Source organism: Mus caroli, unplaced genomic scaffold, assembly GCF_978045245.1.
Source record: "Mus caroli unplaced genomic scaffold, Mus_caroli_1 scaffold_5, whole genome shotgun sequence".
Classification (NCBI taxonomy): Eukaryota; Metazoa; Chordata; class Mammalia; order Rodentia; family Muridae; genus Mus; species Mus caroli.
In genome coordinates, this window is record NW_028227260.1 from 61396096 (window position 1) to 61412708 (window position 16613).

The 16613-nt window shown below is 36.8% G+C and overlaps 1 protein-coding gene across 1 annotated transcript in view; it reads right to left on the reverse strand.

Annotated features, from left to right (window-relative positions):
* Gpr174 (G protein-coupled receptor 174) overlaps window positions 1-14143 on the reverse strand; it is a 30897-nt gene extending 16754 nt beyond the window's left edge. Inside the window, exons 1-2 of the mRNA XM_029473426.2 lie at window positions 13960-14143; window positions 1159-1244 (exon numbers count right to left, since the gene is read on the reverse strand). The gene's annotated coding sequence lies outside the window, so the exon portion shown is untranslated. The remainder of the gene's footprint in view (window positions 1-1158; window positions 1245-13959) is intronic.
* Between the last annotated feature and the right edge of the window lie 2470 nt (window positions 14144-16613).

The window sequence follows — 16613 nt, forward strand, 5'->3', positions numbered from 1 at the left end:
TTTTGCTCATGATTTATTTATTCACTTTTTACTCTGTGGTTACTTCATGCATACATGTGTATACCAAATTTTGGTCCATCTCAATGCCTATTATTATTTGTGGAGTAATGGAGTCTTTCTATTTACAAAAACAATAAACAAAAAATAAACCACAAACAATCAAAAACCCACCTATTACTTTTCATGTTTTTTTAAAGTTTAAAACCACAAGCACTAGGCATATCTCCTAACAGTGATTACATATCTATGTTAGTGATTGAGTAATATAGTTCTAAGAATTCTCTAGAATAAGAAAAGAAAAAAGTGCCTGTATTTCTCATTCTGAAAACGGCACCATTCTAATATATGTCCAACTAAAGATTTATTGACAAGTGAGTAAACACCTGCATAATACTTATGCAACTTTCTGCTGCTCACTATAATTTTCCATCTCGGAAAAAGTCATATTCTTTCTCAATATACTACTGTTATTCTATTTATTGTGTCTATGCAGAGAGTCCATTGTGTGGTGAGATATTCACAGACACACAGACACATAGACACATAGACACACACACACACCTGCCTATATGTGTGTCTGTGTGTGTTTGTGTGTGTGTGTGTATGTATGTATGTATGTATATGGTATCTAATGCTGAAATGTTTATATAACCATTACATACATTTAATTTCAAATGTAAAGGCTAGGTACCCTTATTTTCTAGTTTCTTTTTGAAAACTATGAGATGAACAGCTCACAAAAGAAATAGAGACAAGACTAGAATAAAATGACTTAAGTACTCCCCTTTGATTTAAGAGGCTTGAAAAACCAACAATAAATGTAAGAAATATTATAATGCAATATGTTTTATAATATCAGAAATATTGACAATGGACACAACATCTAATCTATATAGCCATTAAAAGTAGATTAATTATGAATTGTAGTCTTTCCTAAGCTCTAATATTACCACAAAGGGAAAAATTAAAATAACACAATTTACCAAATCCTCTAGTAAACAAATTCTTTTATGTGATGCAAGACTACATCATTTCACTGTTATAATCTTGATAGGTTACTATATAAAACAGCAAACAAGCAGCAGGTAGCTAACAGAGGCCCAGTTACCTTTGGGTGAAAGAGTAATATTTGGGGGAAGGTTGATAATGTTTAAGTACCTACTGTTTTATCCAGCGCTGATAGAAGTTCTTAATCGGGTCCCCTGCAGATATTGTGATAACAGAGCTGATTAATTCATTCATGCCTGAAAAAATATAAAATAGTGATCATGTGTAGCATAGATAACTAGGAAATTTAAGCAGCTGTACAAAATGAGACACCAAAATGGATTAACGGAGGCAAAAAGAAATGAGCTGATAGTTGCATCTAACCTTTAGTGGTTTTAAAAGTAGAGTGTGTAGCTGTCCTTTTACCATCTGACATCTCACTTAACCTGAGAGCCTTGGAAAAGAGTGAGAGAAGATAGGAATGCCACTGGCAGGCCTCACAAGTCACTCCCTGGTCACAAGATGCTCTCAACGTTGATGAGTTATCCTAGAAAAATCCCACAGTCTCTAGTCAAACTCCCAGCATTATTGGAGTGAAGCAGCTTTCTTTTTCTCTGTCAGCAGTCTTCTTAGAGGTTGTCCTGACTGCAGTTGTCTCACTTCTTAGAAAACACATGAGGAAGGAGACTGAGCTGGCCACTGGTTGTGAACCTAGTCATTTTTAGAAGCTGAATTTCTTCACAAAGCTGCCTCATATGAGCCCTTGTTATGCTTACAGGTTGCTTCTATTTGGGATGAGTATGGACATCAATGAATACCCCCCATATTCCTGCATTGCACTTTTTATCTAGTGATCCCCTGCCCAGGTTTGCCAACTCATCTGAAATATCCTATTACACATCTCATTCTTTTTTTTTTTTTTTTTTTTTTTTTTTTTGGTTTTTCGAGACAGGGTTTCTCTGTGTAGCCCTGGCTGTCCTGGCACTCACTTTGTAGACCAGGCTGGCCTCGAACTCAGAAATCCGCCTGCCTCTGCCTCCCGAGTGCTGGGATTAAAGGCGTGCACCACCACGCCCGGCTTTACACATCTCATTCTTATAAGCACTGTGTTTCCAGGAATCTCCTAATAAAGTGAAAATACTACAGGTATTTGTTATACATTATACTTTTAAGTTGAATAAATGGCAGATGCAAAATTTTATTTAGTAAGTCAAGAGGATAAGATATAAAGATGTATATATAAATTTGAGAAATAAACTTGGTAAAAGACCAACAGAAAAGAACACAAAGGGAGAGAATTTGTCTGGGTTAGAAGAAGGAGGATTACCCGTCAACCATCAAATAGCATTGTACATGTTGAGAAGGGTCTAACGATTTGGGCTGGCATGAAAAATAGCTGGAGAGCAAATGGTGTGCTAGTTTCCACTTGTAGAATGGATCATTAAGATTGCATGAGATCTCTCTTTCTTCTCTCTTCAGTGAGTGAGGGAGGAACCTGGGAGGGAAAGTGGATGGGGTTGGGGAGGAGTGCTGGGGAGAGGGGAACCTGAGATGGAATTGAGTGAGGGGAAAGGACTGAATCCCTGAGGGCCAGCAGAAAGAATGTAAACAGGCAACCTCAGGAAATAGGAGGTTGGGGGGGCACCTCCCCCCAAAATACACTAGAGACCTAGGAGGTGAGAGACTCCCAGGACTCAAAGGGAGGGACTTTAGATGAAATATCAGACAGTAGGGAGAGGGAATTTACAGAGTCTACCTCCAGCAGGAAGATAGGACATCAAGTAAGGGATGGGGTCGCCATCCCCCAATCACAACTCTGACCCATAATTATTCCTGTCTGAAAGAATTACAGGGAGGAAAATGGAGAGAAGCCTGAGGAAAAGAAAGTTCAGCAACAGGTCCAAAGTGGGATCCAGCTTAAGGGGAGGTCCCAAGGCCTGTGACACTATTACTGAAGCTATGGAGCACTCACAAAAAGAGACCTATCATGACTGCTCTATGAAAGACCCAATAAGCAGCTGAAAGAGTCATATGCAGATATTTGCACCCAACCAATGGACAGAATCAGTTGACCTCTATTGTTGGATTATGAAAGGGTAGAAGAAGCTGAGGAGAAGGGGGACCCTGTAGCAGGACCCACAGTCTCAATTAATCTGGACCCCCAATATCTCTCAAACACTGGACCACCAAACAGACAGCATTCACCAGCTGATCTGAGGCCCCCAACACACATACAGTAAAAGACTTCCAGGTCTGTGTTCATTCAGAGATGATGCACCTAACCCTCAAGAGACTGGACGCCCCAAGGAGTTTAGAACTCAGGTGGGATTAGGGGTGAGGGAGGAGGTTGTGGGATGTGGAGCAGTTGGAAGGTGAATAGGAGGAGTGGGAAATGGAATATGGAGGTTAAAAAGTAAATTAAAAATAAATTTAAAAGAAAAAAGACTGCATGAGATCTCTCAAGTAAAATTCAGTGATACATGGCTTACCACCAATGGGTGCTTAATAAATACTGTCAATCCTTTCTTTTGTCTCTGTCATTTATAAAACAGGATTCTAGAAAGACAGAAGAGTCTCTATAAATGCTTTGGAAAAAATTAAGTAAAAATTGCAGTAAAAATAAAAAAATGACTAAAGGTCTTGTTTTTTCTTTGTTTTATTTTGTTGCTGTTGTTGTTCTGGATGTGATTGTTTTGTTGGGCTGCATGTGATGACAGAGACATGGAATATAAACTCGGGAGGTAGAAGTAGGAGAATCATAAGCTTGAGACAAGCCTGGGCTATGCAGTAAACAGCCAAAAAATATTTTGTCTTTGAAAGAAGATGACAATGTTAAAGAACCCCATAAAAGGATAAGTGAAAAAAATTGCATCACCAGAGGCCTCTAAATTCAAAGTTATCAGTCATAGGTGATAGGGGAGAAAATTCACATTTTTACTCAACAAAGTTAAGCAGGGTTGGTTTGCCCTTTTCACATAACAAACTAGAAACGGGGATCAGAGCTTTTGTTGGTTTCTAACTTCCTTTTCATCTGCTTAGAACCAGTGTTTTTACTTTTAAAGTCATATCTACTGTAATTTCATGAATGAATTTAAACTACACATTAATGGTAGAACTGAAGGCAGTCTCCACGACCTTCACAGAGAGCATGCACTTATTTCTCAACAGTTACTTAAATAACTTATGGAAATCACTATGGATTTAGGAACATTTCCATGGAAAGACAGATTAGATAGACAGCTTCAGTTCTGTGTGTCATAAACAAAACCTTTCCAGATGAGCCACTTCACATACAGGCAACACTCTGGATAGCATCTTTCCTGTGATATTCCTGTTGGTGATACAGATAATATATCAGCAAATATTATTGTGATTTCTCATTTATTATCAAAACAGATATTAAGAATTTTACATTAAACTTTATTATTTATTAAAACCTTGCTGCTAACATGTTAAAATAGATTAATGTCTTAGCATTAAAACAAGATATCTGAGCAGTTATCTTAAAGGACTCATCCTTTACTATCTAATGAGTTAATGGCAAAGCCAGAGTTGGAACCTGTCTTAATACAGAAGCCCCTATTCTGTGCTTCACCTCATAACTTTTTTCCAGTATATACTATCTGTGTATAGACATTCATCTTTCTCTTCAGTCATCAAATAACTTGAAGGGAATGTTTACATTATTAAGAGATTTTAATTCTGTAAATCAGACAGCCACATATAATCCACCAAAACTCAGTGTCCCCCCTACTTTCTTCAATATCCTGGAAGCTGATATTTCTTATGATGTGCAGAACAAACAACAATGTATTCCTCTCATCAACTCCCTATCCCTCCATTCCCCAAGAGAGGAGCACCAATGTGAGCACATTCTTTTCGTTAATTCATCCATTTTCATTGGCACTCAAAACCAGAATTGAGACTCTACTGTTTTTCTGATGCTACAAACTGCTGAACAACTGACCAAGAAAGGAGTGCAGTGGTAAAATGAATAATAACCATGTTTACAAACCAAGTCAGAATGTTAGATGTCATCCACAATGTATACCTACCCTGTAAAACATATTGCCTCACAGCAGTGACCCAAAAGTCACAGAAAAATGCAAAATCTATTTCTAAATTGAATAGGTGAAACAGGAAGACTTATAGAAAATTGCCACTGTTTTAGGGTATATGCTCAAAATAAATTTTAAAGTAGTTGAGCAATCACAAGGCATGTCAAAAGACATTGATTTAACTGTGCAAAAGCATTTCACGCTGCAAGCTTCATCAAGCATAGTGCTTCTGTGTGCTGAAGAAAAGAATCTGTCAACTAAAAGTCAGGTGAGTCTGAAAGTCAATTTTCCCAGTGTAATTGCAAGGCAATAACATGGTTATTTGTAGAACTGTGCAGGGGAGCTTTGACAAGTTTTGCAAAATGTCTGTGCATTTCAGCATAATAGTTATCCATTTTCAAAAGAGAAGTGCCCTCACTCACACTGTTTATGCAGAGCAAGTGAGAAATGAGGAAGCCAGCATTTACATTCACATTCACACGCCTAGTCAGCCACAAGTCATGACTTAAACCACCAGCAATGTTTTTTAAAGTTCTAAAACTATTCAGAAATTGATATTGCAAGGCTCTTCCTCCATTTCTTCTTAGGTAGAAACAAATCTGAAATTCAGTATAATGAGAGCAGGGGGAAATGACTGACACTAATTTATAAGGAGAGACTACCTAAAACATTGTTCTTGTATTGTGCAGTATTGTGTTAACCTCTGAGCTCAGAGCTGACAAGATGGCTCCCACAATGAGTTCCTAAAATATACTAGGTTTGTTAGAGTCTAGTTATTCATTTCCCTAATATACTCATAGACTCTGCTATGAGCCTGAAACAGGCAACTCAGTTCTTTACGGCTAATGCAACAATTTACTCACAGGCACAAAATTGACTGTACTGTCTCCTTTCATGGCCATTGTTTAACCCTGGTTCTCTTCATGGAAGATTATATTTTCCCTCCAATTCTTAAGCATCAGCATGCATGGAGTTCAACAGGAGACCATAAAACCAGTACATACAAAAATTAAACTGTTCCCTGGGCTCTATTTAGAGGAGCTTGGAGTAGAGAGTTTATTGAAGACTTTTCCCTAATGTTAGTATTAGCTTATATATAGAACCACATATTTTGTTCTACTATCTCACAGAGTGTCATAGCTATAATTTAGGGCCTTTGCTCTTAAACCCTAGCATGTCATAGATTAGGGACAAGCAAACCAAGGTTTATGAAAGTTTCTAATGTCCTGTATATAAGTTATTTTTTCACATAATCCCAGCTTCATTGAAGAAAGTAATTTCAAAAAACGTTTGCATTTTAAAAAGAGTGTATTGACACTGTTTGTGGCAAAAGGTGTCATAAATCCCATTTTTATGCTCATATGTGTAGCTTATCTGCCCCATTCAACAATGCTCCAATAGGATAAGAATTTGTTATATGTTCCCCTTTCTTACTCATTTTACCCAGGAAAAATGAGCACACCATAAAGTATGATTGAAAAGACTTGAGATAATTCCCATTTTGTTCATTGGTTTCCTTTATATATATGATATATATATATATATATATATATATATATATATATATATATCACATATCAATTCACAATCACTTATCAATTCACATAGCCTAAAGGGACTGTGTTGTGAAATTGTTTGTACATATTGATTACCTCCAGTATGAATGTACTTGATCCCCATGTGAAAGGGCCCAAACATGATAGCAAATCTGGGCTGTTTACATACATGGAGACAAAGAGCTTTAACCCCCAAAGAACTTGGTTTTGAATCCAAATGCATACAATTTTCAAATGCCAATCATATTTCAATAAAGTGATTTTTCAGAAAAAGTAACAGGGCCAAGACAATTGCTTAAATTCAGGCAACTTTTGACATCCCTTTAGCATATATTCCTTTATTTCTAAAATGGACAAAAATAATAGAGTATAAAAATGTAATATAGATTCCCCAATTATTTTTAGTCCATTGTACTGTGCAATAAAGAAGCGATATATTAGATTTTGATGATTAAGAATCCAAGATATAATTCAGGACCAGTAGTAGATAGGCTCCAATGGTCTGATGAATCCTAGATTCTGAATAACTGCATAAAAATTCAAGAATTTAACCCGAAATTATTATTAGAAACATATGTGAGCATGGGGTTATATTTTTTTAGAAAAACAATCAAAGCTTGGGAATGGTCTTAACCTGGTAAAATTTTTGCCTGTATACAGAGTCATTAGGAGTAGGGAACTCAGATGCTTCCCAAATCCTAAGCAACCTTGCTTGGCAAAGTTCAGAATGTTTTCCCTTTGTCAGAGGGAGCATACAAAGCAGCTAGAGCTGAGGGAAGAGACAATGAGCAAAAACTCAGAATTCTCCTTAGACACCAAGAAGTTAGTGCAATAACATTGAGATTGATCCAATTAAACCTCTTTTTTTTTTTCCTTTTCATGGTTGTTGTTTTGCTTTTACCCGAGTTCTCTTCATGGATGACCCTGTCTTCCCTCTAATTCTTAGGCATCATAATGATCTTCTTGCCAAATATAATTTTAGCTCCACAGGGAAAAAAGGCCTGGGTGAAATTAAAGTTTTATGTTGGGAACCAACTTTTAGACATGAAAATAAAATAAATTTGTTTTAGCTAATTCCCTGGAGTTTTACAGAAAAATATAATGAACTGATTAGCACTACTTTAAAAAAAGGCATTTCATCTTCTTTGGTCAAACATGGCAAATGAGATAACGTATGCAGATAATACTATTAGACTTTAAATTGTTAAGGTAGCTTCATACAATACTACATACTGGGGTGCCTTGGCATTGAATTTGTATCAGTGTGCAAATAGTTCATATTCATGTCTATAAATAGAGGTCACTAAATTAATCAGGGAAAGAAAAATTGCATCTACATTCAGCATATCCAAGCCATTTTGCATAATGGTGGTACCACAGCATTTTGGAGGAGCCAGCATGCATACCCATAGCACATATTCACTTGGACTGTGGTTTTACTTTAGCCAAATGTGATTGGCCCACATCCCAGTCAGAAAATGATTTATAACCAAGGGTAATCAAATTTAATATCGCTTGCTTATTGGACAATGTCACAGAATTTTCAAATTTAGTGATTTCCCCAAAGTCAGGAAGATTTAAATTTTCTCTGTGATTTTTCTCTAGATAAGAGAAGAATACGAATTGATCCATTCTTATCTCCTTGTGCAAAGCTCAAATATAAGTGGATCAAAGACCTACACATAAGACCAGAGACACTGAAATTAATAGAGGAGAAAGGAGGGAAAAGCCTCAAAGATATGGGCACAGGGGAAAAATTCCTAAACAGAACAGCAATGGCTTGTGTTGTAAGATCAAGAATTGACAAGTGGAACCTCATAAAATTGCAAAGCTTCTGTAAGGCAAAAGACACTGTCAATATGACAAAAAGGCCACCAACAGATTGGGAAAGGATTTTTACCAATCCTGAATCTGGTGGGGATTAATATCCAATATATACAAAGAGCTCAAGAAGCTGGACTCCAGAAATTCAAATAACCCCATTAAAAATGGGGTTCAGAGCTAAACAAAGAATTCTCAACTGAGGAATACTGAATGGCCGAGAAGCACCTGAAAAAATATTCAACATCCTTAATCATCAGGGAAATGCAAATCAAAACAACCTTGAGATTCCACCTCACACCAGTCAGAATGGCTAAGATCAAAAATTCAGGTGACAGCAGATGCTGGTAAGGATGTGGAGAAAGAGGAACACTCCTCCACTGCTGGTGGGATTACAAGCTTGTACAACCACTCTGGCAGTCTGGAGGTTCCTCAGAAAATTGGACATAATACTACTGGAAGATCCAGCAATACCTCTCCTGGGCATATACCCAGAAGTTCCAATTGGTAATAAGAACACATGCTCCACTATGTTCATAGCAGCCTTATTTATAATAGCCAGAAGCTGGAAAGAACCCAGATGTGCCTCAACAGAAGAATGGATACAGAAAATGTGGTACATTTACACAATGGAGTACTACTCAGCTATTAAAAACAATGGATTTATGAAATTCTTGGAAGGATCTCTACACCAACTATAAAAGAACAGTTTAGTTCCCTCTGCAGATTCCTAAGTGTCTTCCTAGAGTTTACACTGAGGGATGTTCACACTACTTTCTACAACCAAAAAGACCATTTTATCCGATTGTCAGAGACAAGAAAGGAAGCCCCAAACCCAAGGTATGTGAACCTGCTCAGAATACTATATGTTCCAATCCTATATTACTTACCTAGACTTGCCACTTCAAAACTAGACTGTCATACTCATACTGCTTCATCTAGGTAGATTTTTCTTTTCAGTTTTGCTAATGTTTAAAGGTCATAGTGTTTAATAGAAGAAAGCGTTATTGCTGCAGGTGCCTTGATGTGAGCTGTACCTATTCTTGAGAATAAAATCAGCCATCTCTTTTCTTGGTAGCTCTTCCTCAAACAAGCTGATACTAGACAAATTGGCTGAAGTTATTGTTGTACAGAATCCCATGGCATGATGAAAAATAAGCCTGTCTTAGATTTATCTTGATTTACCATGTAAGAAAGAGATTTCTATGGTGCCTTCACAATCAGAATATGTCAGTATTAAAAGATGAAATAATTAAAAAGATAGACTCAAGCCAAAAGTATACTTGATAATGTAGAATTAAGGTGCCATCATCACAGACATGAGAATAAAAGCCAAAAAAACATATTTTCCACTATAAATAAATAATACCTTTGATTTAAGAATTAAAGAGATTAAGACAAATATATATTAAAGCAGAAGTTCAAAAGCTTCGCCCTATGAGCATTTTCTTCTCAAATTTGGTGGCAACAATATTTAATTGTAAAATTACATCTAAAAAATTAGACTATCCATCCCATGCTATTCATATTTATAGCACATTGTTTAGCCCAAAAGAAACTAGACATTTATGCTCACAGTCAGCTATTGAATGGATCACAGGGCCTCCAGTGGAGGAGCTAGAGAAATTACCCAAGGAGCTAAAGGGATCTGCAACCCTATAGGTGGAACAACATTATGAACTAACCAGTACCCCGGAGCTCTTGTCTCTAGCTGCATATGTATCAAAGGATGGCCTAGTCGGCCATCACTGTTAAGAGAGGCCCATTGGACTTGCAAACTTTATATGCCGCAGTACAGGGGAATGCCAGGGCCAAAAAGTGGGAGTGGGCGGGTAGGGGAGTGGGGGCGGGTGGGTATGGGGGACTTTTGGGATAGCATTGGAAATGTAAATGAGGAAAATACCTCATTAAAAAAAAGAATAGTACCTTATAAGTCACTTAGTATCATTAACAAGAGAGCAAATTCTCTAAGTACTAAACCATTCTCCTTACCATTGTCTTTCACTAAGAATCATTTTATAACACAAAAAATAAATAACTTATGTATAAGAAACATTTTACAATAAACCACCATTAGCTTTTTAAAAGTATTTGTTAAAAAAAGTATTTGTATCTGGTTTGTCACATTAAACATAAAATAATTTTAAGTGTTTGTAATTATAAGCTACGTTCTGAATTCTGATGTCTCCCATGTGTATTGTATACTGAACAAAAGTCCTTTGGAGAAGCAAATAAGTTGTCAAAAAATGGGAAATGTATTGGGAGGGTTAGGAGGTGGGGAGGAACTGGGAAAAGTCGGGGGAGGGCAAAGAATATGGTTTAATAATATTTTTATTGTATGGATATATTAATATTTTTAAATTTTAAAAAGTACAAAAAAGAATTGAGTGACTGCTTTTTTCTTTTATTTGGTGAAAGCCCCTGACATATATTATATTTTATATTTTCAGTGAGAAAATAGCTGTGCTGCTGAAGATGCAAGCTGACCTTGAATTAGAAGGCCACATTTTTGCTCTGAGAATACAGAGTACTTCTATATAACCCACAAGTGACGAGGCAATAAATCAACCTGAACTTCCTTACTAAATAATACGAGTTAGTAAAGTTCCTTATCTAGCTCCAAGTTTCTAGAATTTGTACAGACTTGATTTTGGTTAACAGCTTACACTCCTTTTTTTTTTTTTTTTCAGACACTCTATTTGCATCTTGGTTCTTGGCTAATGCAAATGTAGCTGTGGTTGTACATGAAAACGCTGCCAGAGAAGCACACTACCCTCTTTCACTTGGCTTACAAAGACTATACCAAGAAAACTGACTTCAATTTTTAGATCCGAAATGGTGCCTGGGAATATGATAAATATTAATAACAATCAAACAACTAATTAGTGTTCTCTTTTGGATTTACGTCTTAACAAGTACTGTAATTATTCAGCCTTCTCACGCTCTTGTCTTAGCCAGGTGGATATACAGAAACATTCACTACCTTCCCAACTTTGGAATGCTTATATCTCATGCCTATAACTTCCTGGATACTTTCTTTTCCTTCTGTATAGAACACATAATTTCTCAGATACTAGATAAAATGCATACACATCAGACATATGGCCATATGTGCATTATTGTTTTCTTTCAGAACTTAGTATCAATTTGTATTTTGTAATGGCTTTTATATATAGCAAGAGTAGGAATAATTCTTTCCTATTTCACAAGGAAATAGTGGTAAAGCCCAACAAAACAGTCTGTTATACCAGCAGGGCCCTTGGAAGAAGCCTGAAGTACATCATGGTATTGAGAGGTTCTTGAGTGATTTCTAAATGACATCTTTTAAGATTTCCAAATGAATAATGCATGAGTCTGTGAGGCATCAGGAAGGCGTGAAGTGTGCACTGGATGAGCTGCTGAGAAACCTAGAATTTAGCCTTGTCTCTGTTAAAGTAAAGAAGCACTTGGCTGAGTTACTTCAATCCTTTTGAGCTTCAGTTTTTCCAGTTGTAAAATATAAGCAACTTTACTTCTCAAAACACAAAGAAGAACCACTAGTTCCTACAAATGGCCAGGGTAACAGATTCCAGTGCATTTCTATTGTTTTCCTAGGAGGTTGATTTTTGAGAAACTAGTCATAAAGGGAAAAACATTTTATTTGTTTGTTTGTCTTGTTTTTCTTTTTTCGAGACAGGGTTTCTCTGTATAGCTCTGGCTGTCCTGGAACTCACTTTGTAGACCAGGCTGGCCTCGAACTCAGAAATCCGCCTGCCTCTGCCTCCCGAGTGCTGGGATTAAAGGCATACGCCACCATGCCTGGTTGGAAATACATTTTAATAGGTAAGAGAGATGGGATGGTTTGCACTCCATTTCATAGGACTGCATAGTAGTCACACAAAGGAGTCAAATTCTATTTCTGCTTTTTGTAATCTGATTGATATGAAAAGAGAGAGCACAATATCAGCAAAAGAGAAAGTACATACTATTTTCTCCCATCAATTTCAGCTGCCCAGCAGAAAGAGAGTTAAATTCATGCGTCTTCTGGTAAAAGTAAGCATTTTGGAACAGGTAATGTCTCATTTTTGTTTCTTGAGAGTTTTTTTCTACCAATACAATACCCAGCACCATATTACACAGTCCCCCACCAGAATGAATGTATTTGATGCATTTACCATAATAAGATTACTGCAAACAGAAAAAGGAAGAACATGTTTACTCAGAGCAAAATGAAATTTCTGCAATGAACACAAACTTCTCAGAGAATGGCTTTTATGAATATTCAGCAATGTGGCTAGCATAATGTCTGCTTAGGCTAAAGAGTTTCAATTATTTCTATAAGATGGATGCATTTCCTGAATAGCTGAAGTTTACAAAAGCTGGAGGAAAGAAATATTCTCTGCTGAATGACTAAAACTCTCTGAAGTAGCCACTTTTGCTTGTTCAATAAAATTATAACTTTCCTTCCATGGAAAATCACACCAGTATAAAAGCAAATCAAAGAACATCAATCTTTACAGCAAAGCAAGCAGATACCTATTTGGAGTCCAATCCTTGGTCATATTCCATATTCCTCTTCATCCCTTCCCTCACCTCAGATAGAAATCCACCTTTTATTTATTTATTTATTTTTAAATCTCTGGATACAGCTCCTAATAGTTGTATACCAGTGATAGCTTCACATTTGTTTAAAGTCAGAAGGCATCTTTCTTTATATTTCCAATCAAGAAAAAAGAACAAAAAATTTACAAGCAACGCACTTACATTTTGTAGAAAACAAGTTAATTAAATTGTACTGATAAGAAATATAAATTAAACACTTTTTGTTGTTTTTATTGTACTAGTGTTGCTCTGATAAGTATAGTTTATCTAAAAGAAGCAGAAAAGCTGTGCCTGTTTGTGTTTCTTATTTTCCTCCTCTCACATTATAAATACATCTTTTCTTCTAGACTGCTCTTTTGATAGTAGAATCTCTCTAAAGTTACTTATAACTATACTTTACTTCTACAACAAAAATATGTAACTCACACAGAGAGGAGAATGAATTCATGCTGGTTAACATCTTGAGATACTGTACTTATCATTTTCAAATCATTTTGAAAGAGGCAATGAATCAACTATTTTTTATCTTTCAACAGTTTAAGGAAAAAAATCACTAAAATATTATAGCAAAATATAGATGAATATATCCCAGTATGTTTCTGCAAGTAATCTTTCTTAATGCAAGCTAGATTAAATTACAAATATTTATAATCCTATTTTGTCTGGTATCAGTTGTGCTAAATACATTATTACACAAAGAAATATTCCATTTCAAACTTACATTTTACCAAGTTCGAAGCTATATTCTTCTTCCCACCTGAAGCAGACAATCATATAATTATTTTTGCTTGTGCAAATTCCAAGAAACTGACCTTTGTGGATGGTCCAAATTCATTATATTCATAACTATTTAGATCTAACAGATTAGCTAGAACCTGGTGCCAACTGTCCAATTCTAGATATCAAGGGTGAAAGGCTTATGAGAGCTAATTATTCATTAACAATTTGGAGCCTACCGTTTCAGTTTCTTTCTCTTTTCTCCAGAAGTCTCCAAAGAATTCATGTGACAGCCACTCCAATGAGGATGCTACTGATCTGTGCATTGATCCAGCTCCGTTTTCTGAAAACAACCAATCCAATCCTCATTTACTCTCCCCCCAAAAAAGCAGTGAAGAAGAGGGAGGAAGAGGGAAACAGAGGGAGGGAGGAAGAAAGGGAGGAAGGGAGGGAGGGAGGGAGGGAGAGAGAGAAGGAGAGAAAGAAGGAGAGAGAGAGAGAGAGAGAGAGAGAGAGAGAGAGAGAGAGAGAGAGAGAGAGAGAGAGATGTAACAATAGAAAAATGATAAAGGGAAAGGGGGAAACGGCAGGTTTAAAAAGTTCAGGATTACCAAACCACTACCATGTTGGAAAATATGGTAGTGAGTTGTCAGAGTGAAATATGCAAGCTGTTCTGAATACATTGAAGATTTCCGTTTTCAAGTGGGTGAGCAGATCTCTCTCTCCCTCCCTTCCCCTTTCCTCCCTCCTCTCTCTCTCAGTCTCTCTCTCTGTCTCTCTCTCTGTCTCTCTCTGTCTCTCTCTCTGTCTCTCTCTGTCTCTCTGTCTCTGTCTCTCTCTGCCTCTCTCTGTCTCTCTCTGTCTCTCTCTGTCTCTCTCTGTCTCTCTCTGTCTCTCTCTGTCTCTCTCTGTCTCTCTGTCTCTCTCTCTGTCTCTCTCTCTCTCTCTCTCTCTCTCTCTCTGTCTCTGTCTCTGTCTCTGTCTCTGTCTCTCTCTCTGTCTCTCTCTCTCTCTCTCTCTCTCTCTCTCTCTCTCTCTCTCTCTCTCTCTCTCCTTTCTCATTAATGATACAAGGCTATTCAACAGGCTGAACATAGTGCCTGCAAAGCTTCATATTTAGCAGAAGAAACGCTTCTTTCTATTTATAGGGTCACACAGCATTGTCTTCTAGTTTTGTGGTTGCACTGAGCTTTGAGTCTGAGATAACACTGAGACTGTTAACTGAGTCATTTGCAGAAGCTAGGTGCCTTCTGGTCCCTTTTATAGATACCAGACCAACACAACCTTCAGTATGATGCCTTTCCCCAGCTCTGCACTTTTGTTTCAGTATCCAAATGGACATTTCTCTAAATATACGGTAGATTCTAATGGTAAACGTCAGGGAGAGAATGATCTCTGCCTAGAACATTCCTAAATATACAAGCCTGTGACATCAACACTGAAATAAATACTCTACTTCTTAAGAGATATTTTGAATTATAATCATCTTTTAACTTCCTGTTCACCACTGTTTTCCTCAGTGTCCCTGTGATCAGAAAGTGTAGATAGGCCTCCATTTCCTCCTAGTGGTTAGAGAACTTCCAGTCAAATGGGGACAGTTTTATGTAAAATATGGCCAGTTCCTCAGGTTCTTGAGGATGATGTTCCAAGGAATGTAAGCCCAGTATCTAAGCCCACTCCATGAAGCATCAAACACTTTCCACACCAACATGGGAAGATGAGAAGGAGGAAATCTGCAAACCTTGACTAGTCATTCCATATCAGAGCAAACGAAGTTTTCACTTAAGCCATAAGAGAGATGAAGGCTAGTGCAAGTTCAGTCTCAGGCTTAAACATAACCTGTATGGTATAGTTTAGGGAGTGTTTGAAGGCCTTCTGCCTCAAAGGACTCTTTTACTGAGCTTGAGAGATTAGTTGGTCTTCTAGAAGTAAACATTTCTGAGATCTTGATTTTAAATTTTTAATGCTCAAAAATAGAAAAATAGTCCTATTAAGAAACTTTGGTAAACATATTAATTAACTAGAAAGAAATTTGTAGTAGGAGTGGGATATATGATAAACCTAGAGACAGACCAATGAGAAAACTGATCTGCTCAAGACTTGTTACAATGCCAATGATCTCTAGTGTCAAATATATATATATAGGGATAGAATTTCAGTATATATATATATATATATATATATATATATACTAGGAGTGATCAAAATATGCATTAACCAAGATATGGGTACAGAAGACTGAAATATGTTACCCTACTTTAGCTTTTTACTTTGTATTCTGGGATCTGGGATGCCATAAGAGATACTTTTCTTGTTTATTTAAAGTAGATTTTCCACAGCAATGATCACAGCCCTCCCATAGGCTTACTTCATTCTATTCTAGATATACTGAATCCCTGCTATGTGTAAACACAGTAGATCAAAAAGAGGTGGGGAGAACAAAATGGTGAGCAAAGGATGGGAGGTAAGATGATGGGAAAGGAAAGGCTACCAGCTCCAGCAGCTTTCTGCAGTCTCATCAGACAGGTAAGGTATTTTGAAATTTTCTCAAATATGAGACAACATAAATGTGATAAGTCAAATCTAAGTCAAATGTGATAAGAATGCCAAACCTAGTTCTATAAGATATAGGAGGAATCTAAGCATCCAGAAGAGCCACTGTAAGGGATAAGATTTCAGTAAAAAAGCTGGTCAAGTCTTCCAGTAGGAGAAGGATTTAGGTAGGGTTATTAAGAATGCCAGAGTGTGGTGGTACATGCCTACAATCTCAGATCTTGGCAGGCTAGGGCAGGAAGATCACCACAAATTTAGGGCAAATGCAAAGTTTTGTAAAAATTCCTAATTTTTGTTGCTCTGGAGTGTAACTTCTTGGTAGATTTTCCTCACATATGTT